Genomic DNA, 20,223 nt, shown 5'->3' on the forward strand with positions numbered 1-20,223 from the left:
GGAGAGGGGGGGGGGGAATGAGAGCTGTGGCATCCACCGACGGGGAGGTTGCCTTTTATAGCCGTAGCCGGGCGGCGTCGGGCTGCATGCCGGGAGACGCGTGGCTGGACGCGCGTCGCGGCACGTTCACTGCGCTGCCCGTGAGGCATCAATGGAGGCTGACCGACACGGCAGCACGACAGCCTTCGCATTGATTCCCGCGGGAACCGAGGCGATGAGGGCGACGAAGCAGCGTGTCGCTGACTCAGCGGGCCCATCCGCTTTCACGCCAAATCGTCTCACCCCAGCGCCCCCGGGCGCCCCCAGCGTGCCGGGTTCTGCCTGGGTCCGCTAACACCAATTTCGGCCCAAGCCGGCAAAAAAGGGCTCCTGGGGGCGCGACTGGGCCGATTTTTGGGCGCTGGAGCGGGAAAAACGCCTGGGGAGGGCCTGTTGGGGGCGCGGCTGGAGATGCTCTAATAGAATAACGACCTCTTCTTCAACTCGTCCCCTATCCCTTGGTGACTAGGACAAACTCTTTCCTCCAGGCTTCACCGACGAGTCGTGGACTTTTCTTCCCTCTGCCTGCTACTCCAGCGACCAAAGATGGGGAGGGGAATCCCAGTGCCTTCGCTCCGGTGGGGAGGGGAAGTATAACCATGATGTTAAGGCAGAAATTGGGAGTCAATGGAGATGCCCTTATTTCTGCAACAAGTACTATAATCTAAACTCTACGTCTACATGCATTGTGATATTAGAGATGATACGCAGCGTGTTGCTGCTGATGGGGAACGTAGCAATAATTCAAAATTTTCCTACGTATCACCAAGATCAATCTATGGAGTCATCTAGCAACGAGGGAGGAGTGGATCTACATACCCTTGTAGATCGCGCGCGGAAGCGTTCAAGAGAACGGGGTTGATGGAGTCGTACTCGTCGTGATCCAAATCACCGATGATCCTAGCGCCGAACGGACGGCACCTCCGCGTTCAACACACGTACGGAGCAGCAACGTCTCCTCCTTCTTGATCCAGCAAGGGGGGAGGAGAGGTTGATGGAGATCCAGCAGCACGACGACGTGGTGGTGGAAGTAGGGGATTCCAACAGGGCTTCGCCAAGCGCTGCGGGAGGAGGGAGATGTGTCATGGGAGGGAGAGGGAGGCGCCGGGGCTTGGGTTAGGCTGCCCTCCCTTCCCCCCACTATATATAGGGCCAATAGAGAGGGGGGGGGCGCAGCCTTGGCCCTTCCTCCAAGGAAGGGTGCGGCCAGGGAGGAGTCCATCCTCCCCAAGGCACCTAGGAGGTGCCTTCCCCCTTTAGGACTCTTCCTTTCCCTTATCTCTTGGCGCATGGGCCTCTTGGGGCTGGTTCCCTTGGCCCATATAGGCCAAGGCGCACCCCCTACAGCCCATGTGGCCCCCGGGGCAGGTGGCCCCACCCGGTGGACCCCCGGGACCCTTCCGGTGGTCCCGGTACAATACCGGTGACCCCGAAACTTGTCCCGATGGCCGAAATAGCACTTCCTATATATAATTCTTTACCTCTGGACCATTCTGGAACTCCTCGTGACATCCGGGATCTCATCTGGGACTCCGAACAACTTTCGGGTTACCGCATACCAATATCTCTATAACCCTAGCGTCACCGAACCTTAAGTGTGTAGACCCTACGGGTTCGGGAGACATGTAGACATGACCGAGACGACTCTCCAGCCAATAACCAACAGCAGGATCTGGATACCCATGTTGGTTCCCACATGTTCCACGATGATCTCATCGGATGAACCACGATGTCAAGGACTTAAACAATCCCGTATACAATTCCCTTTGTCTATCGGTACGATACTTGCCCGAGATTCGATCGTCGGTATCCCGATACCTTGTTCAATCTCGTTACCGGCAAGTCTCTTTACTCATTCCGTAACACATCATCCCGTGATCAACTCCTTGATCACATTGTGCACATTATGATGATGTCCTACTGAGTGGGCCCAGAGATACCTCTCCGTTTACACGGAGTGACAAATCCCAGTCTCGATTCGTGCCAACCCAACAAACACTTTCGGAGATACCAGTAATGTACCTTTATAGCCACCCAGTTACGTTGTGACGTTTGGCACACCCAAAGCACTCCTACGGTATCCGGGAGTTGCACAATCTCATGGTCTAAGGAAATGATACTTGACATTAGAAAAGCTTTAGCATACGAACTACATGATCTTGGGCTAGGCTTAGGATTGGGTCTTTGTCCATCACATCATTCTCCTAATGATGTGATCCCGTTATCAATGACATCCAATGTCCATGGTTAGGAAACCGTAACCATCTATTGATCAACGAGCTAGTCAACTAGAGGCTTACTAGGGACATGGTGTTGTCTATGTATCCACACATGTATCTGAGTTTCCTATCAATACAATTCTAGCATGGATAATAAACGATTATCATGAACAAGGAAATATAATAATAACTAATTTATTATTGCCTCTAGGGCATATTTCCAACAGTCTCCCACTTGCACTAGAGTCAATAATCCAGTTCACATTGATATGTGATTAACACTCAAGGTCACATCCCCATGTGACTAACACCCAAAGAGTTTACTAGAGTCAATAATCTAGTTCACATTACCATGTGATTAACACTCGATGAGTTCTGGGTTTGATCATGTTATGCTTGTGAGAGATGTTATAGTCAACGGGTCTGAATCTTTCAGATCCATGTGTGCTTTACAAATCTCTATGTCATCTCCTAGATGCAGCTACCACGTTCTATTTGGAGCTATTCCAAATAACTGTTCTACTATACGAATCCAGTTTACTACTCAGAATAATCTGGATTAGTGTCAAAGTTTGCATCGGCGTAACCTTTTACGACGAACTCTTTTACCACCTCCATAATCGAGAAAATTCCTTAGTCCAGTATTTACTAAGGATAACTTTGACCACTGTCCTGTGATCCATTCTTGGATCACTCTTGTACCCCTTGACTGACTCATGGCAAGGCACACTTCAGGTGCGGTACACAGCATAGCATACTTTAGAGCCTACGTCCAAAGGATAGGGGACGACCTTCGTCCTTTCTCTCTATTCTGCCGCGGTCAGGTTTTGAGTCTTACTTAATGTTCACACCTTATAACACAGCCAAGAACTCCTTCTTTGCCGATCCATTTTGAACTCCTTCAAAATCTTGTCACGGTATGTATTCATTTGAAAGTACTATTAAGCATTTTGATCTATCCTTATAGATCTTAATGCTTAATACTCAAGTAGCCTAATCCAGGTTTTCCATTGAAAAACATTTTTCAAATAACCCTATATGCTTTCCAGAAATTCTACGTCATTTCTGATCAACAATATGTCAACAACATATATTCATCAGAAATTCTATAGTGCTCCCACTCACTTCTTTGGAAATACAAGTTTCTCATAAACTTTGTATAAACCCAAAATCTTTGATCATCTCATCAAAGCGTACATTCCAACTCTGAGATGCTTACTCCAGTCCTTAGAAGGATTGCTGGAGCTTTGCATACTTATTAGCATCTTTCAGGATTGACAAAACCTTCCGGTTGTATCACATACAACCTTTCCTCAAGAAAATCGTCGAGGAAACAATGTTTTGACATCCTATCTGCAAGATTTCATAAATAATGTAGTAATCACTAATATAATTCCAACAGACTCTTAGCATCGCTACGAGTGAGAAAGTCTCATCATAGTCAACTCCTTGAACTTGTTGGAAAAAATCTTAACGACAAGTCGAGCTTTCTTAATGGTGATACTTACCATCATTGTTCGTCTTCCTTTTAAAATCCATCTGTACTCAATAGCCTTACGACCATCGAGCTGTTCTGCCAAAGTCTACACTTTGTTTTCATACATGGATCCTCTCTCAGATTTTATGGCCTCGAGCCATTTATCGGAATCCGGGCCCACCATCGCTTCTCCATGGCTCGTAGGTTCATTGTTGTCTAGCAACACGACCTCCAAGACAGGATTACGTACCACTCTGAAGTAGTACGCATCCTTGTCATCCCACGAGGTTTGGTAGTGACTTGATCTGAAGTTTCATGATCACTATCATAAGCTTCCACTTCCATTGGTGTAGGTGCCACAGGAACAACTTCCTGTGCCCTGCCACACACTAGTTGAAGAGACGGTTCAACAACCTTATCAAGTCTCCACCATCCTCCCACTCAATTCTTTCGAGAGAAACTTTTCCTCGAGAAAGGACCCGATTCTAGAAACAATCCCTTATTGCTTTCGGATCTGAGACAGGAGGTATACCCAACTGTTTTGGGTGTCCTATGAAGATGCATTTATCCACTTTGGGTTCGAGCTTATCAGCCTGAAATTTTTTCACATAAGCGTCGCAGCCCCAAACTTTTAAGAAATGACAGCTTAGGTTTCTCTAAACCATAGTTCATACGGTGTCATCTCATCGGAATTACGTGGTGCCCTATTTAAAGTGAATGTGGTTGTCTCTAATGCCTAACCCATAAACTATCGTGGTAATTCGATAAGAGACATCATGGTATGCATCATATCCAATAGGGTGCAGTTATGATGTTCGGACACACCATCACACTATGGTGTTCCAGGCTGTATTAGTTGTGAAACAATTTCCACAATGTCTTAATTCTGTGCCAAACTCGTAATTCAGATATTCATCTCTATGATCATATCATAGATATTTTATCCTCTTGTCACGACGATCTTTCAACTTCACCCTGAAAATACTTGAACCTTTCAATAATTCAGACTCGTGATTTATCAAGTAAATGTACTCAACATCTACTCAAATCATCTGTGAAGTAAGAACATAACGATATCCACTACACGCCTCAGCACTCATTGGACGGCACACATCAAAATGTATTTCTTCCAACAAGTTGCTTTCTAGTTCCATTTTACTGAAAACGGGGCTTTCAGTCATCTTGCCCATGTGGTATGATTTGCATGTCTCAAGTGATTCAAAATCAAGTGAGTCCAAACGGTCCATTTGCATGGAGTTTCTTCATGCATATACACCAATAGACATGGCTCGCATGTCTCAAACTTTTCAAAAATGAGTGAGTCCAAAGATCCATCAACATGGAGCTTCTTCATGCGTTTTATACCGATATGACTTAAGTGGCAGTGCCACAAGTAGGTGGTACTATCATTACTATCTTATATCTTTTGGCATGAACATGTGTATCACTACGATCGAGATTCAATAAACCATTCATTTTAGGTGTAAGACCATTGAAGGTATTATTCAAATAAACAGAGTAACCATTATTCTCCTTAAATGAATAACCGTATTGCGATAGACGTAATCCAATCATGTCTATGCTCAACGCAAACACCAAATAACAATTATTTAGGTTTTAATACCAATCTCGATGGTAGAGGGAGCGTACGATATTTGACCAACCTTGGAAATACTTCCAACACATATCGTCATCTCACCTTTTAGCTAGTCTCCGTTTATTCCGTAGCCTTTTGTTTCGAGTTACTAACACTTAGCAACCGAACCGGTATCTAATACCCTGGTGCTACTAGGAGTACTAGTAAAGTACACATTAACACAATGTATATCCAATATACTTCTATCGACCTTGCCAGCCTTCTCATCTACCAAGTATCTAGGGTAATTCTGCTCCAGTGGCTGTTCCCCTTATTACAGAAGCACTTAGTCTCGGGTTTGGGCTCAACCTTGGGTTTCTTCACTAGAGCAGCAGCTGATTTGCCGTTTCATGAAGTTTCCCTTCTTGCCCTTGCCCTTCTTGAAACTAGTGGTTTCACCAACCATCAACAATTGATGCTCCTTCTTGATTTCTACTTTTGTGGTGTCAAACATCGCGAATATCTCAAGGATCATCATATATGTCCCTGATATATTATAGTTCATCACGAAGCTCTAGCAGCTTGGTGGTAATGACTTCGGAGAACTATCACTATTTCATCTGGAAGATCAACTCCCACTTGATTCAAGCGATTGTTGTACTTAGAGAATCTGAGCACAAGCTCAACAATTGAGCTTTTCTCCCTTAGTTTGCAGGCTAAGAAGATCGTCGGAGGTCTTATACCTCTTGACGTGGGCACAAGCCTGAAATCCCAATTTCAGCCCTCGAAACATCTCATATGTTTCGCGACGTTTTAAAACGTCTTCGGTGCCTCAACTCTAAACCGTTTAACTGAACTATCACGTAGTTATCAAAATGTGTATGTCAGATGTTCGCAACATCCACAGACGACGTTCGAGGTTCAGCACACTGAGCGGTGCATTAAGGACATAAACCTTCTATGAAGCAATGAGGACAATCCTCAGTTTACGGACCTAGTCCGCATAATTGCTACTACCAACTTTCAACTAAATTTTCTCTAGGAACATATCTAAACAGTAGAACTAAAGCGGGAGCTACGACATAATTTGCGAAGATCTTTTGACTATGTTCAGGATAATTAAGTTCATCTTATGAACTCCCACTCAGATAGACATCCATCTAGTCATCTAAGTGATTACATGATCCGAGTCAACTAGGCCGTGTCCGATCATCACGTGAGACGGACTAGTCAACATCGGTGAACATCTTCATGTTGATCGTATCTACCATACGACTCATGCTCGACCTTTCGGTCTCTTGTGTTCCAAGGCCATGTCTGTACAAGCTAGGCTCGTCAAGTTAACCTAAGTGTTTCGCATGTGTTCCGAGGTCATGTCTGTACATGCTAGGCTCGTCAACACCCGTTGTATTCGAACGTAAGAATCTATCACACCCGATCATCACGTGGTGCTTCGAAACGACGAACTTTCGCAACGGTGCACAGTTAGGGGGAACACCTTCTTGAAATTTTAGTGAGGGATCATCTTATTTACTACCGTCGTTCTAAGCAAATAAGATGTATAAACATGATAAACATCACATGCAATCAAATAGTGACATGATATGGCCAATATCATATTGCTCCTTTTGATCTTCATCTTCGGGGCTCCATGATCATCATCGTCACCGGCATGACACCATGATCTCCATCATCGTGTCTTCATGAAGTTGCCTCGCCAACTATTACTTCTACTACTACAACTAACGGTTAGCAATAAAGTAAAGTAATTACATGACGTTTATGTTGACACGCAGGTCATAAATAAATTAAGACAACTCCTATGGCTCCTGCCGGTTGTCATACTCATCGACATGCAAGTCGTGATTCCTACTACAAGAACATGATCATCTCATACATCACATATATCATTCATCACATCCTTTGGCCTTATCACATCACATAGCATACCCTGCAAAAACAAGTTAGACGTCCTCTAATTGTTGTTTGCATGTTTTACGTGGCTGCTATGGGTTTCTAGCAAGAACGTTTCTTACCTACGCAAAGACCACAACGTGATATGCCAATTTCTATTTACCCTTCATAAGGACCCTTTTCATCGAATCCGATCCGACTAAAGTGGGAGAGACAGACACCCGCTAGCCACCTTATGCAACTAGTGCATGTCAGTCGGTGGAACCAGTCTCACGTAAGAGTACGTGTAAGGTCGGTCCGGGCCACTTCATCCCACAATGCCGCCGAATCAAGATTGGACTAGTAACGGTAAGCATATTGAACAAAATCAACGCCCACAACTACTTTGTGTTCTACTCATGCATAGAATCTACGCATAGACCTAGCTCATGATGCCACTGATGGGGAACGTAGCAATAATTCAAAATTTTCCTACATGTCACCAAGATCAATCTATGGAGTCATCTAGCAACGAGGGAGGAGTGGATCTACATACCCTTGTAGATCGCACGCGGAAGCGTTCAAGAGAACGGGGTTGATGGAGTCGTACTCGTCGTGATCCAAATCATCGATGATCCTAGCGCCGAACGGACGGCACCTCCGCGTTCAACACACGTACGGAGCAGCGATGTCTCCTCCTTCTTGATCCAGCAAGGGGGGAGGAGAGGTTGCTGGAGATCCAGCAGCACGACGGCGTGGTGGTGGAAGTAGCGGGATTCCAACAGGGCTTCACCAAGCGCTGCGGGAGGAGGGAGATGTGTCATGGGAGGGAAAGGGAGGTGCCGGGGCTTGGGTTAGGCTGCCCTCCCTTCCCCCCACTATATATAGGGCCAAGAGAGAGGGGGGGGGGCGCAGCCTTGGCCCTTCCTCCAAGGAAGGGTGCGGCCAGGGAGGAGTCCATCCTCCCCAAGGCACCTAGGAGGTGCCTTCCCCCTTTAGGACTCTTCCTTTCCCTTATCTCTTGGCGCATGGGCCTCTTGGGGCTGGTGCCCTTGGCCCATATAGGCCAAGGCGCACCCCCTACAGCCCATGTGGCCCCCGGGGCAGCTGGCCCCACCCGGTGGACCCCCGGGACCCTTCCGGTGGTCCCGGTACAATACCGGTGACCCCGAAACTTGTCCCGATGGCCGAAATAGCACTTCCTATATATAATTATTTACCTCCGGACCATTCCGAAACTCCTCGTGACGTCCGGGATCTCATCCGGGACTCCGAACAACTTTTGGGTTACCGCATACTAATATCTCTATAACCCTAGCGTCACCGAACCTTAAGTGTGTAGACCCTATGGGTTCGGGAGACACGTAGACATGACCGAGACGACTCTCCGGCCAATAACCAACAGCGGAATCTGGATACCCATGTTGGTTCCCACATGTTCCACGATGATCTCATCGGATGAACCACGATGTCAAGGACTTAAACAATCCCGTATACAATTCCCTTTGTCTATCGGTACGATACTTGCCCGAGATTCGATCGTCGGTATCCCGATACCTTGTTCAATCTCATTACCGGCAAGTCTCTTTACTTGTTCCGTAACACATCATCCCGTGATCAACTCCTTGATCACATTGTGCACATTATGATGATGTCCTACTGAGTGGGCCCAGAGATACCTCTCCATTTACATGGAGTGACAAATCCCAGTCTCAATTCGTGCCAACCCAACAGACACTTTCGGAGATACCTGTAATGTACCTTTATAGCCACCCAGTTACGTTGTGACGTTTGGCACACCCAAAGCACTCCTACGGTATCCGGGAGTTGCACAATCTCATGGTCTAAGGAAATGATACTTGACATTAGAAAAGCTTTAGCATACGAACTACATGATCTTGGGCTAGGCTTAGGATTGGGTCTTTGTCCATCACATCATTCTCCTAATGATGTGATCCCGTTATCAATGACATCCAATGTCCATGGTTTGGAAACTGTAACCATCTATTGATCAACGAGCTAGTCAATTAGAGGCTTACTAGGGACATGGTGTTGTCTATGTATCCACACATGTATCTGAGTTTCCTATCAATACAATTCTAGCATGGATAATAAACGATTATCATGAACAAGGAAATATAATAATAACTAATTTATTATTGCCTCTAGGGCATATTTCCAACAGCTGCGGGAATATGTTGCATTATTTTATGGAGGATTGGGTGTATGAAATATTAGTATTTAGACTAACAATATGTGACCTGAAACTAAAATACAACTTTATTGCATTTGATTATTCTATAGTTGTAGAATATTTCTTGATACGAGTAGCATGCATAGTGCATGTTGATGTGGGTGTTTTCCCTTACGTGATGGCATGATGACAACATGGTCTCATGGCATAGTTGCATGTTGAAAGAAATGAAGTTAGTATAAATTGAATATGAGTGACATGCATGTTAATATAAGTGTTTCCCAAGCATGTGGCATGATAAGGTGGCATAGTTGCATGTTGAGAGAATTGCATTTAGTGTGGATCAACTAATTAGGTATATATGATATATGATAGGATAGGGCATCTTCAATGCTGAACCCCAAACCGAGCATCGTATTCGTCTGCAGACAGGCGGGGACTAGTCTCTAGATACTGATGCGGACGACGACAATCCAAAACTGCCCGAAAATGACCGGTCACATTTTGAACAAAATTTAATGAAAATAGACACATTTTATGCAAATGTAAACAAATCGAGCGATATTAGTTCAAACTTGGATAATTCTTACATAAAACAAGATGATTTTCATCTAAACTGGAGCACACTCATGGCATTCTGGACATATTTGACTAAACCCTATTCTAACCTAGTATAAATGATCTTGGGTCACTGCCCATGACTTGTTTTCCCCATGTCCGGTAACAAGCTCACTCGACGACCATGAGCCCCAGAAAATGAAGCTTCAACGGGAGGGGAAGAGTAGCCTCCGCCTCCGCTAAGAGGGCAAACGGCGAATCACCCGAGGATGATGAGACCTCCAAGCTTAGCTTCAACAACAGGGGAAGAGAAGTGGCCTCCACCTCCGCGAACCGGGCAAGTCATCGGTTGTGTAGCCTGGCAAGACGATGGCGGTGGCCTTCATGGACACAAGCGCTGGCGAACTCCTGGGTTCTACTCTTCCTCGCTATCGACAACAGTCATGCACGTGCCGACCTCATCGTCATGGCGCCGGGGTGCGGTCGACGTGTAACGGGCGATGTTATCGGCGTCGTCATCAAATTCCTCGGTCGCTGCGTTGATCTCCACAAACATGGCTTCTTTCTTCGACTGTGGGATGCGGTGCCACGAGCGCTTGCGGTTGATGTCATGAGTGGCATGGTATGATAGGAGCAGCGCCTCCTGCTCGTCCATGTCAGCCACGAGGCCCGTCCGGTGAGAACGTCCACCACGATGCATGCGTGCGTCTGCTGGAACGCGTCCTTCGCTTTTCCAACACCATCTCGGTGTAGTCTACCCGCGCCTCGCCCATGGTGATGCTGGTATGGAGTGGCAAGGGAGATGGCACCGGCTCATCATCGGTTGCCTCTTTCATTGGCTTGTCCGCAATACGGGTGATCTACTTCTTCTGTTCATCTGTGGGGGATCTCGAGGCATAGTACGGAAAATTCCTTGTCTACAGATCAGATTCCTTCCCCAGAGTTCTTACTTGTAGGCTTTATAGTCAAGTAGTCTAATAGAATAGTTGCTTCTTCTAAAGTGGATTAGAGTTTAGTGACCAAAGCTACGGAGTGCCCTCACCGCTTTCCCTACTATTCTAGTTGAACTATGGCTTTGGCTGAGCGACCACCTTCGTCCAGTAGTCTTAACTTACTGTCTGCTTCCTGTCTGATCGGTGTTGACTGACTGTTCTTGCTTGTCTTGGGGCGGGTGTGGTACATAACGGAGATAGGGAGTGGAGGAGGTGGGATGCGGTTGTTGCGGAAAAAATGACGTCCTAATCGGTCCCCAGACGGATGCGGGGCTGTGTTGGATGACGAAACACATTCGGACCATGTGGTCCAGATGAATGCCAGCAGTTTGAGGATCCACCTTGGAGATGCTCTAAGTCCCTAAGGGCATCTCCAACAGCGATCCACAAATTTCTCCGCCCGCATCCATCCGCAGACAAGGGCGCCAGTCTGTGGACACTGGTGCCAGAGACCACCATCCAACGCTTTCTGTATACATTTCAATTACTATTCAAATTAATCGGACGAAATTCATGCACACATGACCGGATTTTATATAAATATGACGGATTCCACTAGAATTCGTACACATTCAATTAAGCTCGTTTGGGTGTGGAGGTGTAATTAATATATCTAATACAAATGATTGCTGGCGCCCGTACCACGTCTAAGCCATGAGCCCCGAGAATTTAAGCTTCGCTTTCTCTAGTACCACATCGGCGTTCTCCAGCTACGCCTTCGTAACCTCTGCCTCTAAAGCCCCGGGAAGTGAAGCTGTGTGCCTCCATGTCGCTGCCAAGTGGCTGATCGACCGACGATGTTCATCCCACCAAGCTTGGCTTCAACGGGAGGGGAGGAGCGATGGCTTTCTTGGGACCCGAGCGACGACGACCTACTGTGCATTACTCTTCCTTGCTAGTGATGGCGCCAGTGGACGTCCGGCTTCGTGGTCATGGTGGATGGCGCGGCCTCGGCGGAGCCGGCGATGTCCTTCCCCTCGTCGTCGGTCTTGCTCCACACTTTGTTCGCCGCCTCGTAGAACTCCTTATAGGCAGCCTCCAGTTCCGCCTGGCGCTGGCGGTGCCGCTAGCTGGCGAGGCGGATCTCGCAGGTGGAGCGATACGATTCGAGCAACACTGCCTGCTCGAGCACGTTTGCACCCGACGAGATCTCCCTGCCTGCGTTGAGCTGCTCCTCCGTCTGTTGGTGCTCCTGGAGGAGGCCGAGATTGTAGGCGGCGTCGACCTGCGCCTCCTAGAACAGCTCCTCTTGCTCCTCCCGTACCATGTCCACGTAATGGGCACGGGCCTCGCCGATGGTCATGGTACAATGCACCGGCGAGGAGGGTGGCATCAGCTAGTCTTCAGCTGCGTCGTCCATTGGGATGTCGTCGGCCTCCAGCTGCCTGCCGGCCTGCCAGCCAGAAGCAATGGCGGTAATCTCCTTCTTCTGCTCTAGCTAAAGGTCGTCCCAGAGATCTTTGGCGCACAAGGAGGCCATGGTGGGAGTGCTGCGGAAGAGGAGAAAGGGCCCGGAGGAGGATGAATGTGGCTATGGCTGGGGCTGCAGTTTATATAGCGGGCGTGAGGCAATGGTGGGCGAAAGAGGGACGAACGGGTGTCTTCAATGTCGACGCCAGGGAGAGGTTGCGTCCGCTCTGGCTGGGCATGAATGCGGCGCTAACGCTTTGGAGCGGCGACGACCGTTTCGAGCGGGAACGTGCGCGGGCGAGGGTGCAGGGTCTTGGATGAGCCAGGGTTGTTAGAAACGGGCGTGGGTGCTGTCTGGACGTCCGCAAAGCCCCTCCCCCGCGCTTGATAGCAATATGGGGGAAGTTCCCATCAGGCAACAACGGTTCTGCCTGACCCTACAAAAGCATGCATATGTTGTCAGTGAAGATTTTGTGTGAAGCCTTGAAGACGATGTACCCGGGGCTAGGGTGAGCTGAGGGGGGACAGCGTTTGATGGCACAACACGTCTGGACCGTACGATTCGAACGATTGCGGTGGTTTGAGGGTCGCTATTCTGTCCTAGCAACATACTATTATCCGAGCTCCACGTGTAGCCAAGTATCACATATATATACAACAGTTTCTGCATTTTAGTTTTACATCCAAAATTTTCAATAAATAAATAAATATTTTGTTTAACTCCGTACTTAACCGTGGCTACGTACCGCGTGCTCTATCCGAAATCACCGCAAATTCTCTCTCTCTCTCTCTCTCTGACAAAACAAAAACAAATAAATCACAACAAGTCAAGCACGACTCAAATCCGGTTTCAATGGAAGGAAATCCGAAACCAGGTAGTATAGTATCTGAGGTCGGTACACACAACCAATAAATAAGCACAACTTAGATCGATCCTTGCATTGCATATCGAGGTCGCAATCCCCAACGACGATGCAGCGTGTGCGATCTCAGCGGCAGCCATGGATCCACAACGAGACTTCCCCGCCGACGTGCTGGCGAACATCCTGATGCGCCTCCCGCCCAACACCCGCCGCCGTCTCCGCCTCGTCTGCCGGCACTGGCGCTACGTCGTTGGCACGCGCACGGCCACCAGCCTGCGGAGCCGCGCCAAGACACTCGTCGCCGCCACGGGCTCCGCCTGCGTCATCGACAACCTATGGGCTCCATGGAAGCCCAGAGAGCTGTGGCCGGAATTCATGGCAGACCACTACAAGCCCATGAGCGTGGTCGGCACCTGCAACGGCCTCGTCTGCCTCTGCGACGACCGGGAGCTCGGCGGCGCCATCACCGTGGCCAACCCCGTCACCGGGGAGGCGCTGAGGCTCCCGCCGCTGCCACCGCCGCGTTTTGATGATCAAAGCACCTGCTACGATAGGAGCTGGCACGCGGCCTACAGCTTCGCCTACCTCCCGACCTCGGGGCTGTACAAGGTTGTCCACGTCCCCTGCCACCTCGACCGGTCCGTTTACGACAAGGTGCACGTGATTACGCTGGGGGAGAAATCGTGGAGGGGTGTGCCGGCCAGCTCCAGCGCGAAATGTAGCCTCGGCGACAACGTCATCAACGTCGACGGCGTCACGTACTGGACCACCCCGGAGGCCGACAAGGTCATGTCATTCGACCTCGAGCACGGACGCTTCACGTCCATTAGGTCACTACCCTCCGTAGTGTTGTCCAGCTCCAAAAACGGCGGCAGCTGGCACCTAGGAGATGTGCACGGGAGGCTGGCCATCGTCTTTACCCAGCTCTCGCCGGCTATGGAGAGGACGGAGGTATGGGTAATGCAGGGTCGTACGGTGGGGCAGATCAGGTGGAGCTGCTCGTACATCATTCAGACGAGAACGCCGCCGCACCGGCCGCGGGAGCCGTCCTCGAGAACCAAGATGCGGCGTCTCACGTGGCCGCTCCTCGTCCAGGACGAGCAGATCCTCACATGGGAGTGGTCGTTGTATGAACGAGATCATGTATTGTACAGGCACAAACCGATTGACGACCATACAAGGAACGCCAAGCATGGCGTAGTGGATATCAGCGAGAGGAATCGGGGGATGGTGGTTGCCGACATTAACATGCTGCCGCACCGCAACGACCGCCGGACGTTCGCTTACGTGGAGACCAAGGAACCGTTGAGTGGCTACGGGCCTCTTGCGTCACCATTTCCATTTTACATGCAATCATCGTCGTCGTCATTATCCTGCTCTCATCTTCCAACAAAGCGCGGACACTACCAGCGTAGCTACTGAAGAGCTCACCACCTCGGCCTTGTTATCCGGTTCACAGGAATAGAAAACATATTTGCCAGATGTATGTTTTTTTTAAATAGTTTGGATTGTTTATCGCATGTGTCATGTGTTCACACATGTGTTACATGGTTGTTAACCATATGTCAGTTTTTTATGTCATATGTTCGACTTTTCAATTGATTGTTTAGTTATAAATCTCAATCGGTGTCAACTGACACTAGTAGAAAAAGGGCCTGTTGTCCCGGTTCGTAAGGGCCTTTTGTCCTGCTTCCTGAACCGGGACTAAAGGGTCGGTACTAATGCCCTGTCCCTTTAGTCCCGGTTCAATCCAGAACCGGGACAGATGGACCTCCACGTGGCCTGTGCGCGGAGCCCAGGCAGGAGGGTCTTTGGTCCCGGTTGGTGGCACCAACCAGAACCAATAGGCATCCACGCGTCAGCATTTCTGTGGCTGGAGTTTTTGTTTTTTTTGAAAGGGGGGGGGGGGTTGGGGGTTAATTTAGGTGCTTCATATATTGTGTTAGCTAAGCTATAATTAATAAAGAGAAGTGTCCTCTCTTATGTCCGTGCTTGGTCGACGCTACGTACTATACATACGTATAAAGAGGACTAGACACGCTAGCTAGCTAGTAAGCAAACGAAGGAAACAGAAGATCGTCATGAACATATATGCATACAGAGAGAAGTGATATCGACCACCTCTCCTTCTCCGAGAGATTGGTCGAACAACAAGTTCTCGTATATCTATCCGACACTACCGGCTACATATATACAATAATTATCTCTTACAAATATAATCTCCTAACATACGGACTCATGGTCCACATAGTATTCTCCGTCTTCAGCGATCACGTGGTCAAGAAAGAATGCCGCCAATTCCTCTTCAATTGCTCGCATGCGAGCTGGTGCTAGGAGTTCATCCCGCTTCTGAAACATCTAATTTGAAGAAGGGGGTCAATACATATATATATGAATGAATGAAACTCAACACAAATGATGGTAATAAAATAAAATTGTGAATGTTGTTATTTACGCACTTCATATCGTTCGTCAGAGTAGCCCCGCTCATAGGTCGTGTGGCGGATGGACTCGCCAACGTAGTATTCACAGAAATCATTCCTTTGTTCCTGCCACAACCACTTTACAAGAAATAGAGGTCAATCAAACTGATAAGCAAGAATGCCAAATGGTATTGATGAAACTAGCGCTTGAATCAATAGGAGATGCGCGGAACATGCTACTATAGTACTTACTTTCGGGTGTCTAAATTGCAGCTTCTTCGGGAGTCCCGGAGCTTTTTTGGTGAATTTTTTCCAAACCCTGCCAGAGAAAGAAAACAATTACTTGATATATCAGGAAATGAACAAAGTTGCTGATATGGTGGATAATGATCAATTTAACTTACTTCTCGAGCATTTGAGTCATGTCCGCATAGTCCTGGGGATCTTTTCATCTTGAGTCTAAGACGGTTACTAGTCCCTGCTCAAGCTTATTCTCTAGGAGAATATAGTGGAAACTGCACACGCATGCATAACTCATCAATTACATTACTATAACCTTGACTAATATATAAGGGAAACCGAATACGCACAAGACAATAACACTCACTTGAAGTTGTAAGGAAAGAGTATTATATCTTTGTTTTCATTTATTACCAACGATCGTAGCAAGTTGGCCTCGGTATCTGCGGCATGAAATTTGACCTGAGTTGCATCTATGATATTTGTGTTAATGAACCCAATATCACCGATTTGTCGTTTCTTCAATTCGACGATCTTCAATCTGCATAATATAGTGAGGATAATTATAAATACATGCAATGAAAGAGCTGAGCTATATAAAGAGACTTAATGACAGAAGTAGTACTACTTACAGACAGTAGCAGGTGACCGTTGCTTTATCGAGGGCCAATTGATTGAAAAACTGAAAGAACTCCTCAAATGGAACATGCAACCGATCAATTCCAATGAGGTCATGCTCCTTTTTAACTCTCACATACAAAGTACTCCTCCCCCCAGACTCTCTGCAGATTTTCAAGTACCAATCATGCAATCTTCGCATCATCATTGATAGAGATCTTTCATCTTTGACAAGAGGCTTCCCGTACTCGTATATTTGTATCTGCACCTCCATGAAATCATAATGTACATCGTCGGGCAGGTAATCTCCAAGATTGCTATAACCGGGCACCATCCTCGGACCATTAGCGACGATGTCGCTAGGCACCTTGAGCGGGGGGCATGATTGCTTCGCTTGTTCGCCGAGCTGTGCAATTTGTTTCCGAGCTCGTCGTTCTTTCAGCCTTTGATCACTGACAGTACTTCCCGACCGCTCCGTTTTGGCAAATTCCTTTCCAATAATGCGCTCATAGTTTCCTTTCGGCGAAGACTTGGGTGGTTTTGTCAAGGCAGACAGAGTGCGCTTCGCTTTCACCGGATCTACCTTCTCCGGAGGTGGATGTTTATTTGCTTTCACCCCTTCAAAGAAGTTCCTCACTTCTTCTCGTGCGATCTCGGCGTTCTCCTCCGGGGCCCTCTCGTATGGTAACTTCTCTGGAGTCTTCAAAGAAGGACCGAATCTGTATGTCCTCCCGCCTCTGGCTGTACTGCTAGACGCCGGCAGAGCAGACGGAGCGGTTGTCTTCTTTACTTGCTTACGAGGCAGAGGAGAAGGACTACGACGCGCCGGAGCAGCCGGAGCGGCGGCAGGTCTCTTCCGCCCTTGCTGACGAGGCGGAGAAGGAGGAGGCTGGCTGCTCGGGCGCACCGACGCAGGCGGAGAAGGAGGCGGAGTGCCGCCACGCGCCGGAGAAGGAGCCGGCCGAGTGCCCTGATCGTCACTCGCCGGAGGAGGAGGAGGTGGAGGAGGCGGAGTGTCCTGACTCGCCGGAGGAGGAGGAGGAGGAGGAGGCGTCCAGTTCGGAAGTTTGATGAGCTCCTTCCGCCATAGGCATGGAATCTTCAGAGCAGAACCCAGCCGAGTCTCCCCTTCACCGGTAGGGTGGTCAAGCTAGAGGTCCTCAAATCCCTCTGTTATTTCATCCACCATCACCCTAGCATATCCTTCTGGAATCGGCCGGCAGTGAAAAGTTGCGCCGGGTTCAGTAGGAAAAACAGAGCCAACAGCTGCCTTGACCTTCATATTAATCCATTGCGTCATACTGGTGGCAATTTTGAGACTCCGTGATAGCATCCACGGGATAGCTGGCAGGAGCCGTCAAGACATGCTCCGGCTGAAGCAGCTCGGTGGAAGCCACGCTGCTTCTTCGCTGAGATGGCGGCGTAGCTTCGGGGGAAGCTTCGGCAGTTCGTTTGCTGCGATTTGCTTCTCGTTCCTCTATCGCTTGTACCCTAGCGTGCAGCGCCTGCAGTTGGGTCTGCTCCACTTTCTTCCTCCTCTCGCGGCATTTGTAACCGCCTGCGTCCGGAAACCCGGCCTTCCACGGAATGGAGCCTGGCATGCCTCGTGTCCGTCCAGGGTGCTCAGGATTCCCGATGGCCATTGTGAGCTCGTCGTTCTGTTTGTCTGGAACGAACGTCCCTTGCTGAACTGCTTCGATATAGTGCTTAAGCCTCTTGACTGGTATTTCCATTTGCTCGTCCGTCCAAATGCACTTTCCTGATACAGGGTCCAAGGTTCCGCCAGCCCCGAAGAACCAACTCCGGCAACGGTCTGGCCAGTTAATTGTCTCTGGTTCGACCCCTTTATCAACCAGATCATTCTCAATCTTGGCCCACATAGGCCGGGCTGCGAGGTAGCCACCTGACCCCGTGCGATGGTGATGCTTCTTCTTCACAACATTTTGCTTGTTTGTCGCCGACATCTTCTTACTCTTTTCCGATGTCTTGTGGGCCACAAATGCGGGCCAGTGATCCCTGATCTTCTCATATCTGCCCTTGAATTCTAGTGTCTGTTTATTTTCGGCAAACTTATTGAGCTCTTTCTTCCACCTCCTGAATAGTTCTGCCATCCTCTTAAGAGCAAAAGACTTGATTAATTGCTCTTTAACTGGCTTCTCCGGATCATCCTCTGGCGGTAGGGTGAAATTTGACTTCAGCTCAGTCCAAAGATCATTTTTCTGCATATCATTGACATAAGACACCTCAGGGTCTTCTGTAGCCGGCTTTAACCATTACTGGATACTGATCGGGATCTTGTCCCTAACCAAAACCCTGCACTGAGCAACAAATGCGCTCTTTGTTCGGAGGGGTTCAATCGGTTGGCCGTCGGGCGCGATTGCTGTGATCTCAAACTTTTCATTCGAGCTCAACCTTCTCTTCGGGCCTCGTCTCTTTCCGAAGTTGTGCTCGATCCGGAGGGCTAGAAAAAAGAACAAAGACTTAATTAATATGTGTACATACTAAAACAATGAATGCATCAATTAGCTAGTCAGCAGAAGCTTAACTAATATATATACCTGGCCAGACTCGGTTCGGTCACCGGAGACGTCATCACGGTCTCCTTCTTGCACCGGCATTGTGTCACCGGAGCCGTCCTCACGGTCTCCTTGTTGCACCGGCATTAGGTCACCGGAGCCATCATAATCATAGCCACCTGCTTCCAGACCATCGGTGTCATTGAGAAACAACAAGCAGACGACATCACTTCCTCGTGCGATTATGTCCCCCAACAACTCTTCTTGTACTTCATCTCGGGCGGTGTCCATAGTTTCTTCAAATATTTACAACATGGCAATTATTATTCAAACATGACAGATGGATATATTAGTGGCAAACGTAGAACTAATATTAATTAGTGGCCTCGATGCTGCTTCTCTAGGGTTTGGGGTGGCCTCGACGCTGCTTTTCTAGGGTTTGGGGTGGCCTCGACAACGCTTCAAGGATAAAAAAAAGAAGAGGAAGAAGAAGAAAAAAGAGGAGAATACTCCTCTATTCTTTCTTCTCCTCTTTTTTCTTCTTCTTCCTCTTTTTTTTATTGGGAGCGAGGGTCGTCGAGGGTCACCGAGCGGTAGAGGAAACCCTAAATAGCAAGTATCGTGGGTGTGAGATACATGTGACCGTCAGTGTCGGACACTACATCCACGTCCCACAAGTGACGCGGGTCGACGCCCGCGTCACTTGTGGGACGTGGATATACTGTCCGACACCGACGGCCACATGTATCTCACACCGACAATACTTGCTATTTAGAGTTTCCTCTACCGCTCGGCGACCCTGGACGACCCTCGTTCCCGATAAAAAAAGAGGAAGAAGAAGAAAAAAAAGAGGAGAAGAAAGAATAGAGGAGAATAACTCCTCTATTCTTTCTTCTCCTCTTTTTTTCTTCTTCCTCTTCTTTTTTTATCCTCTTCTTCCTCTCATGTTCGACCCCCCCTCGTGTTGAAGTTATCGGGAGGGGGTATATCGACCCCCCCACGTGTTAAAGTTATTGGTACGGGGTATATCGACCCCACCCCACGTGTTGAAGTTATCAGGAGCTTATATCGACACGACATACGTACATGCGGGAAAATAATATTATCGGGGAGGGGGTATATATATCGACCCCCCCTCGTGTTGAAGTTATCGGGAGTTTATATCGACATGACATACGTACATGGGAAAATAATATTATCGGGGA

The sequence above is a fragment of the Triticum dicoccoides genome, chromosome 7A, assembly GCF_002162155.2.
Source record: "Triticum dicoccoides isolate Atlit2015 ecotype Zavitan chromosome 7A, WEW_v2.0, whole genome shotgun sequence".
Lineage (NCBI taxonomy): Eukaryota > Viridiplantae > Streptophyta > Magnoliopsida > Poales > Poaceae > Triticum > Triticum dicoccoides.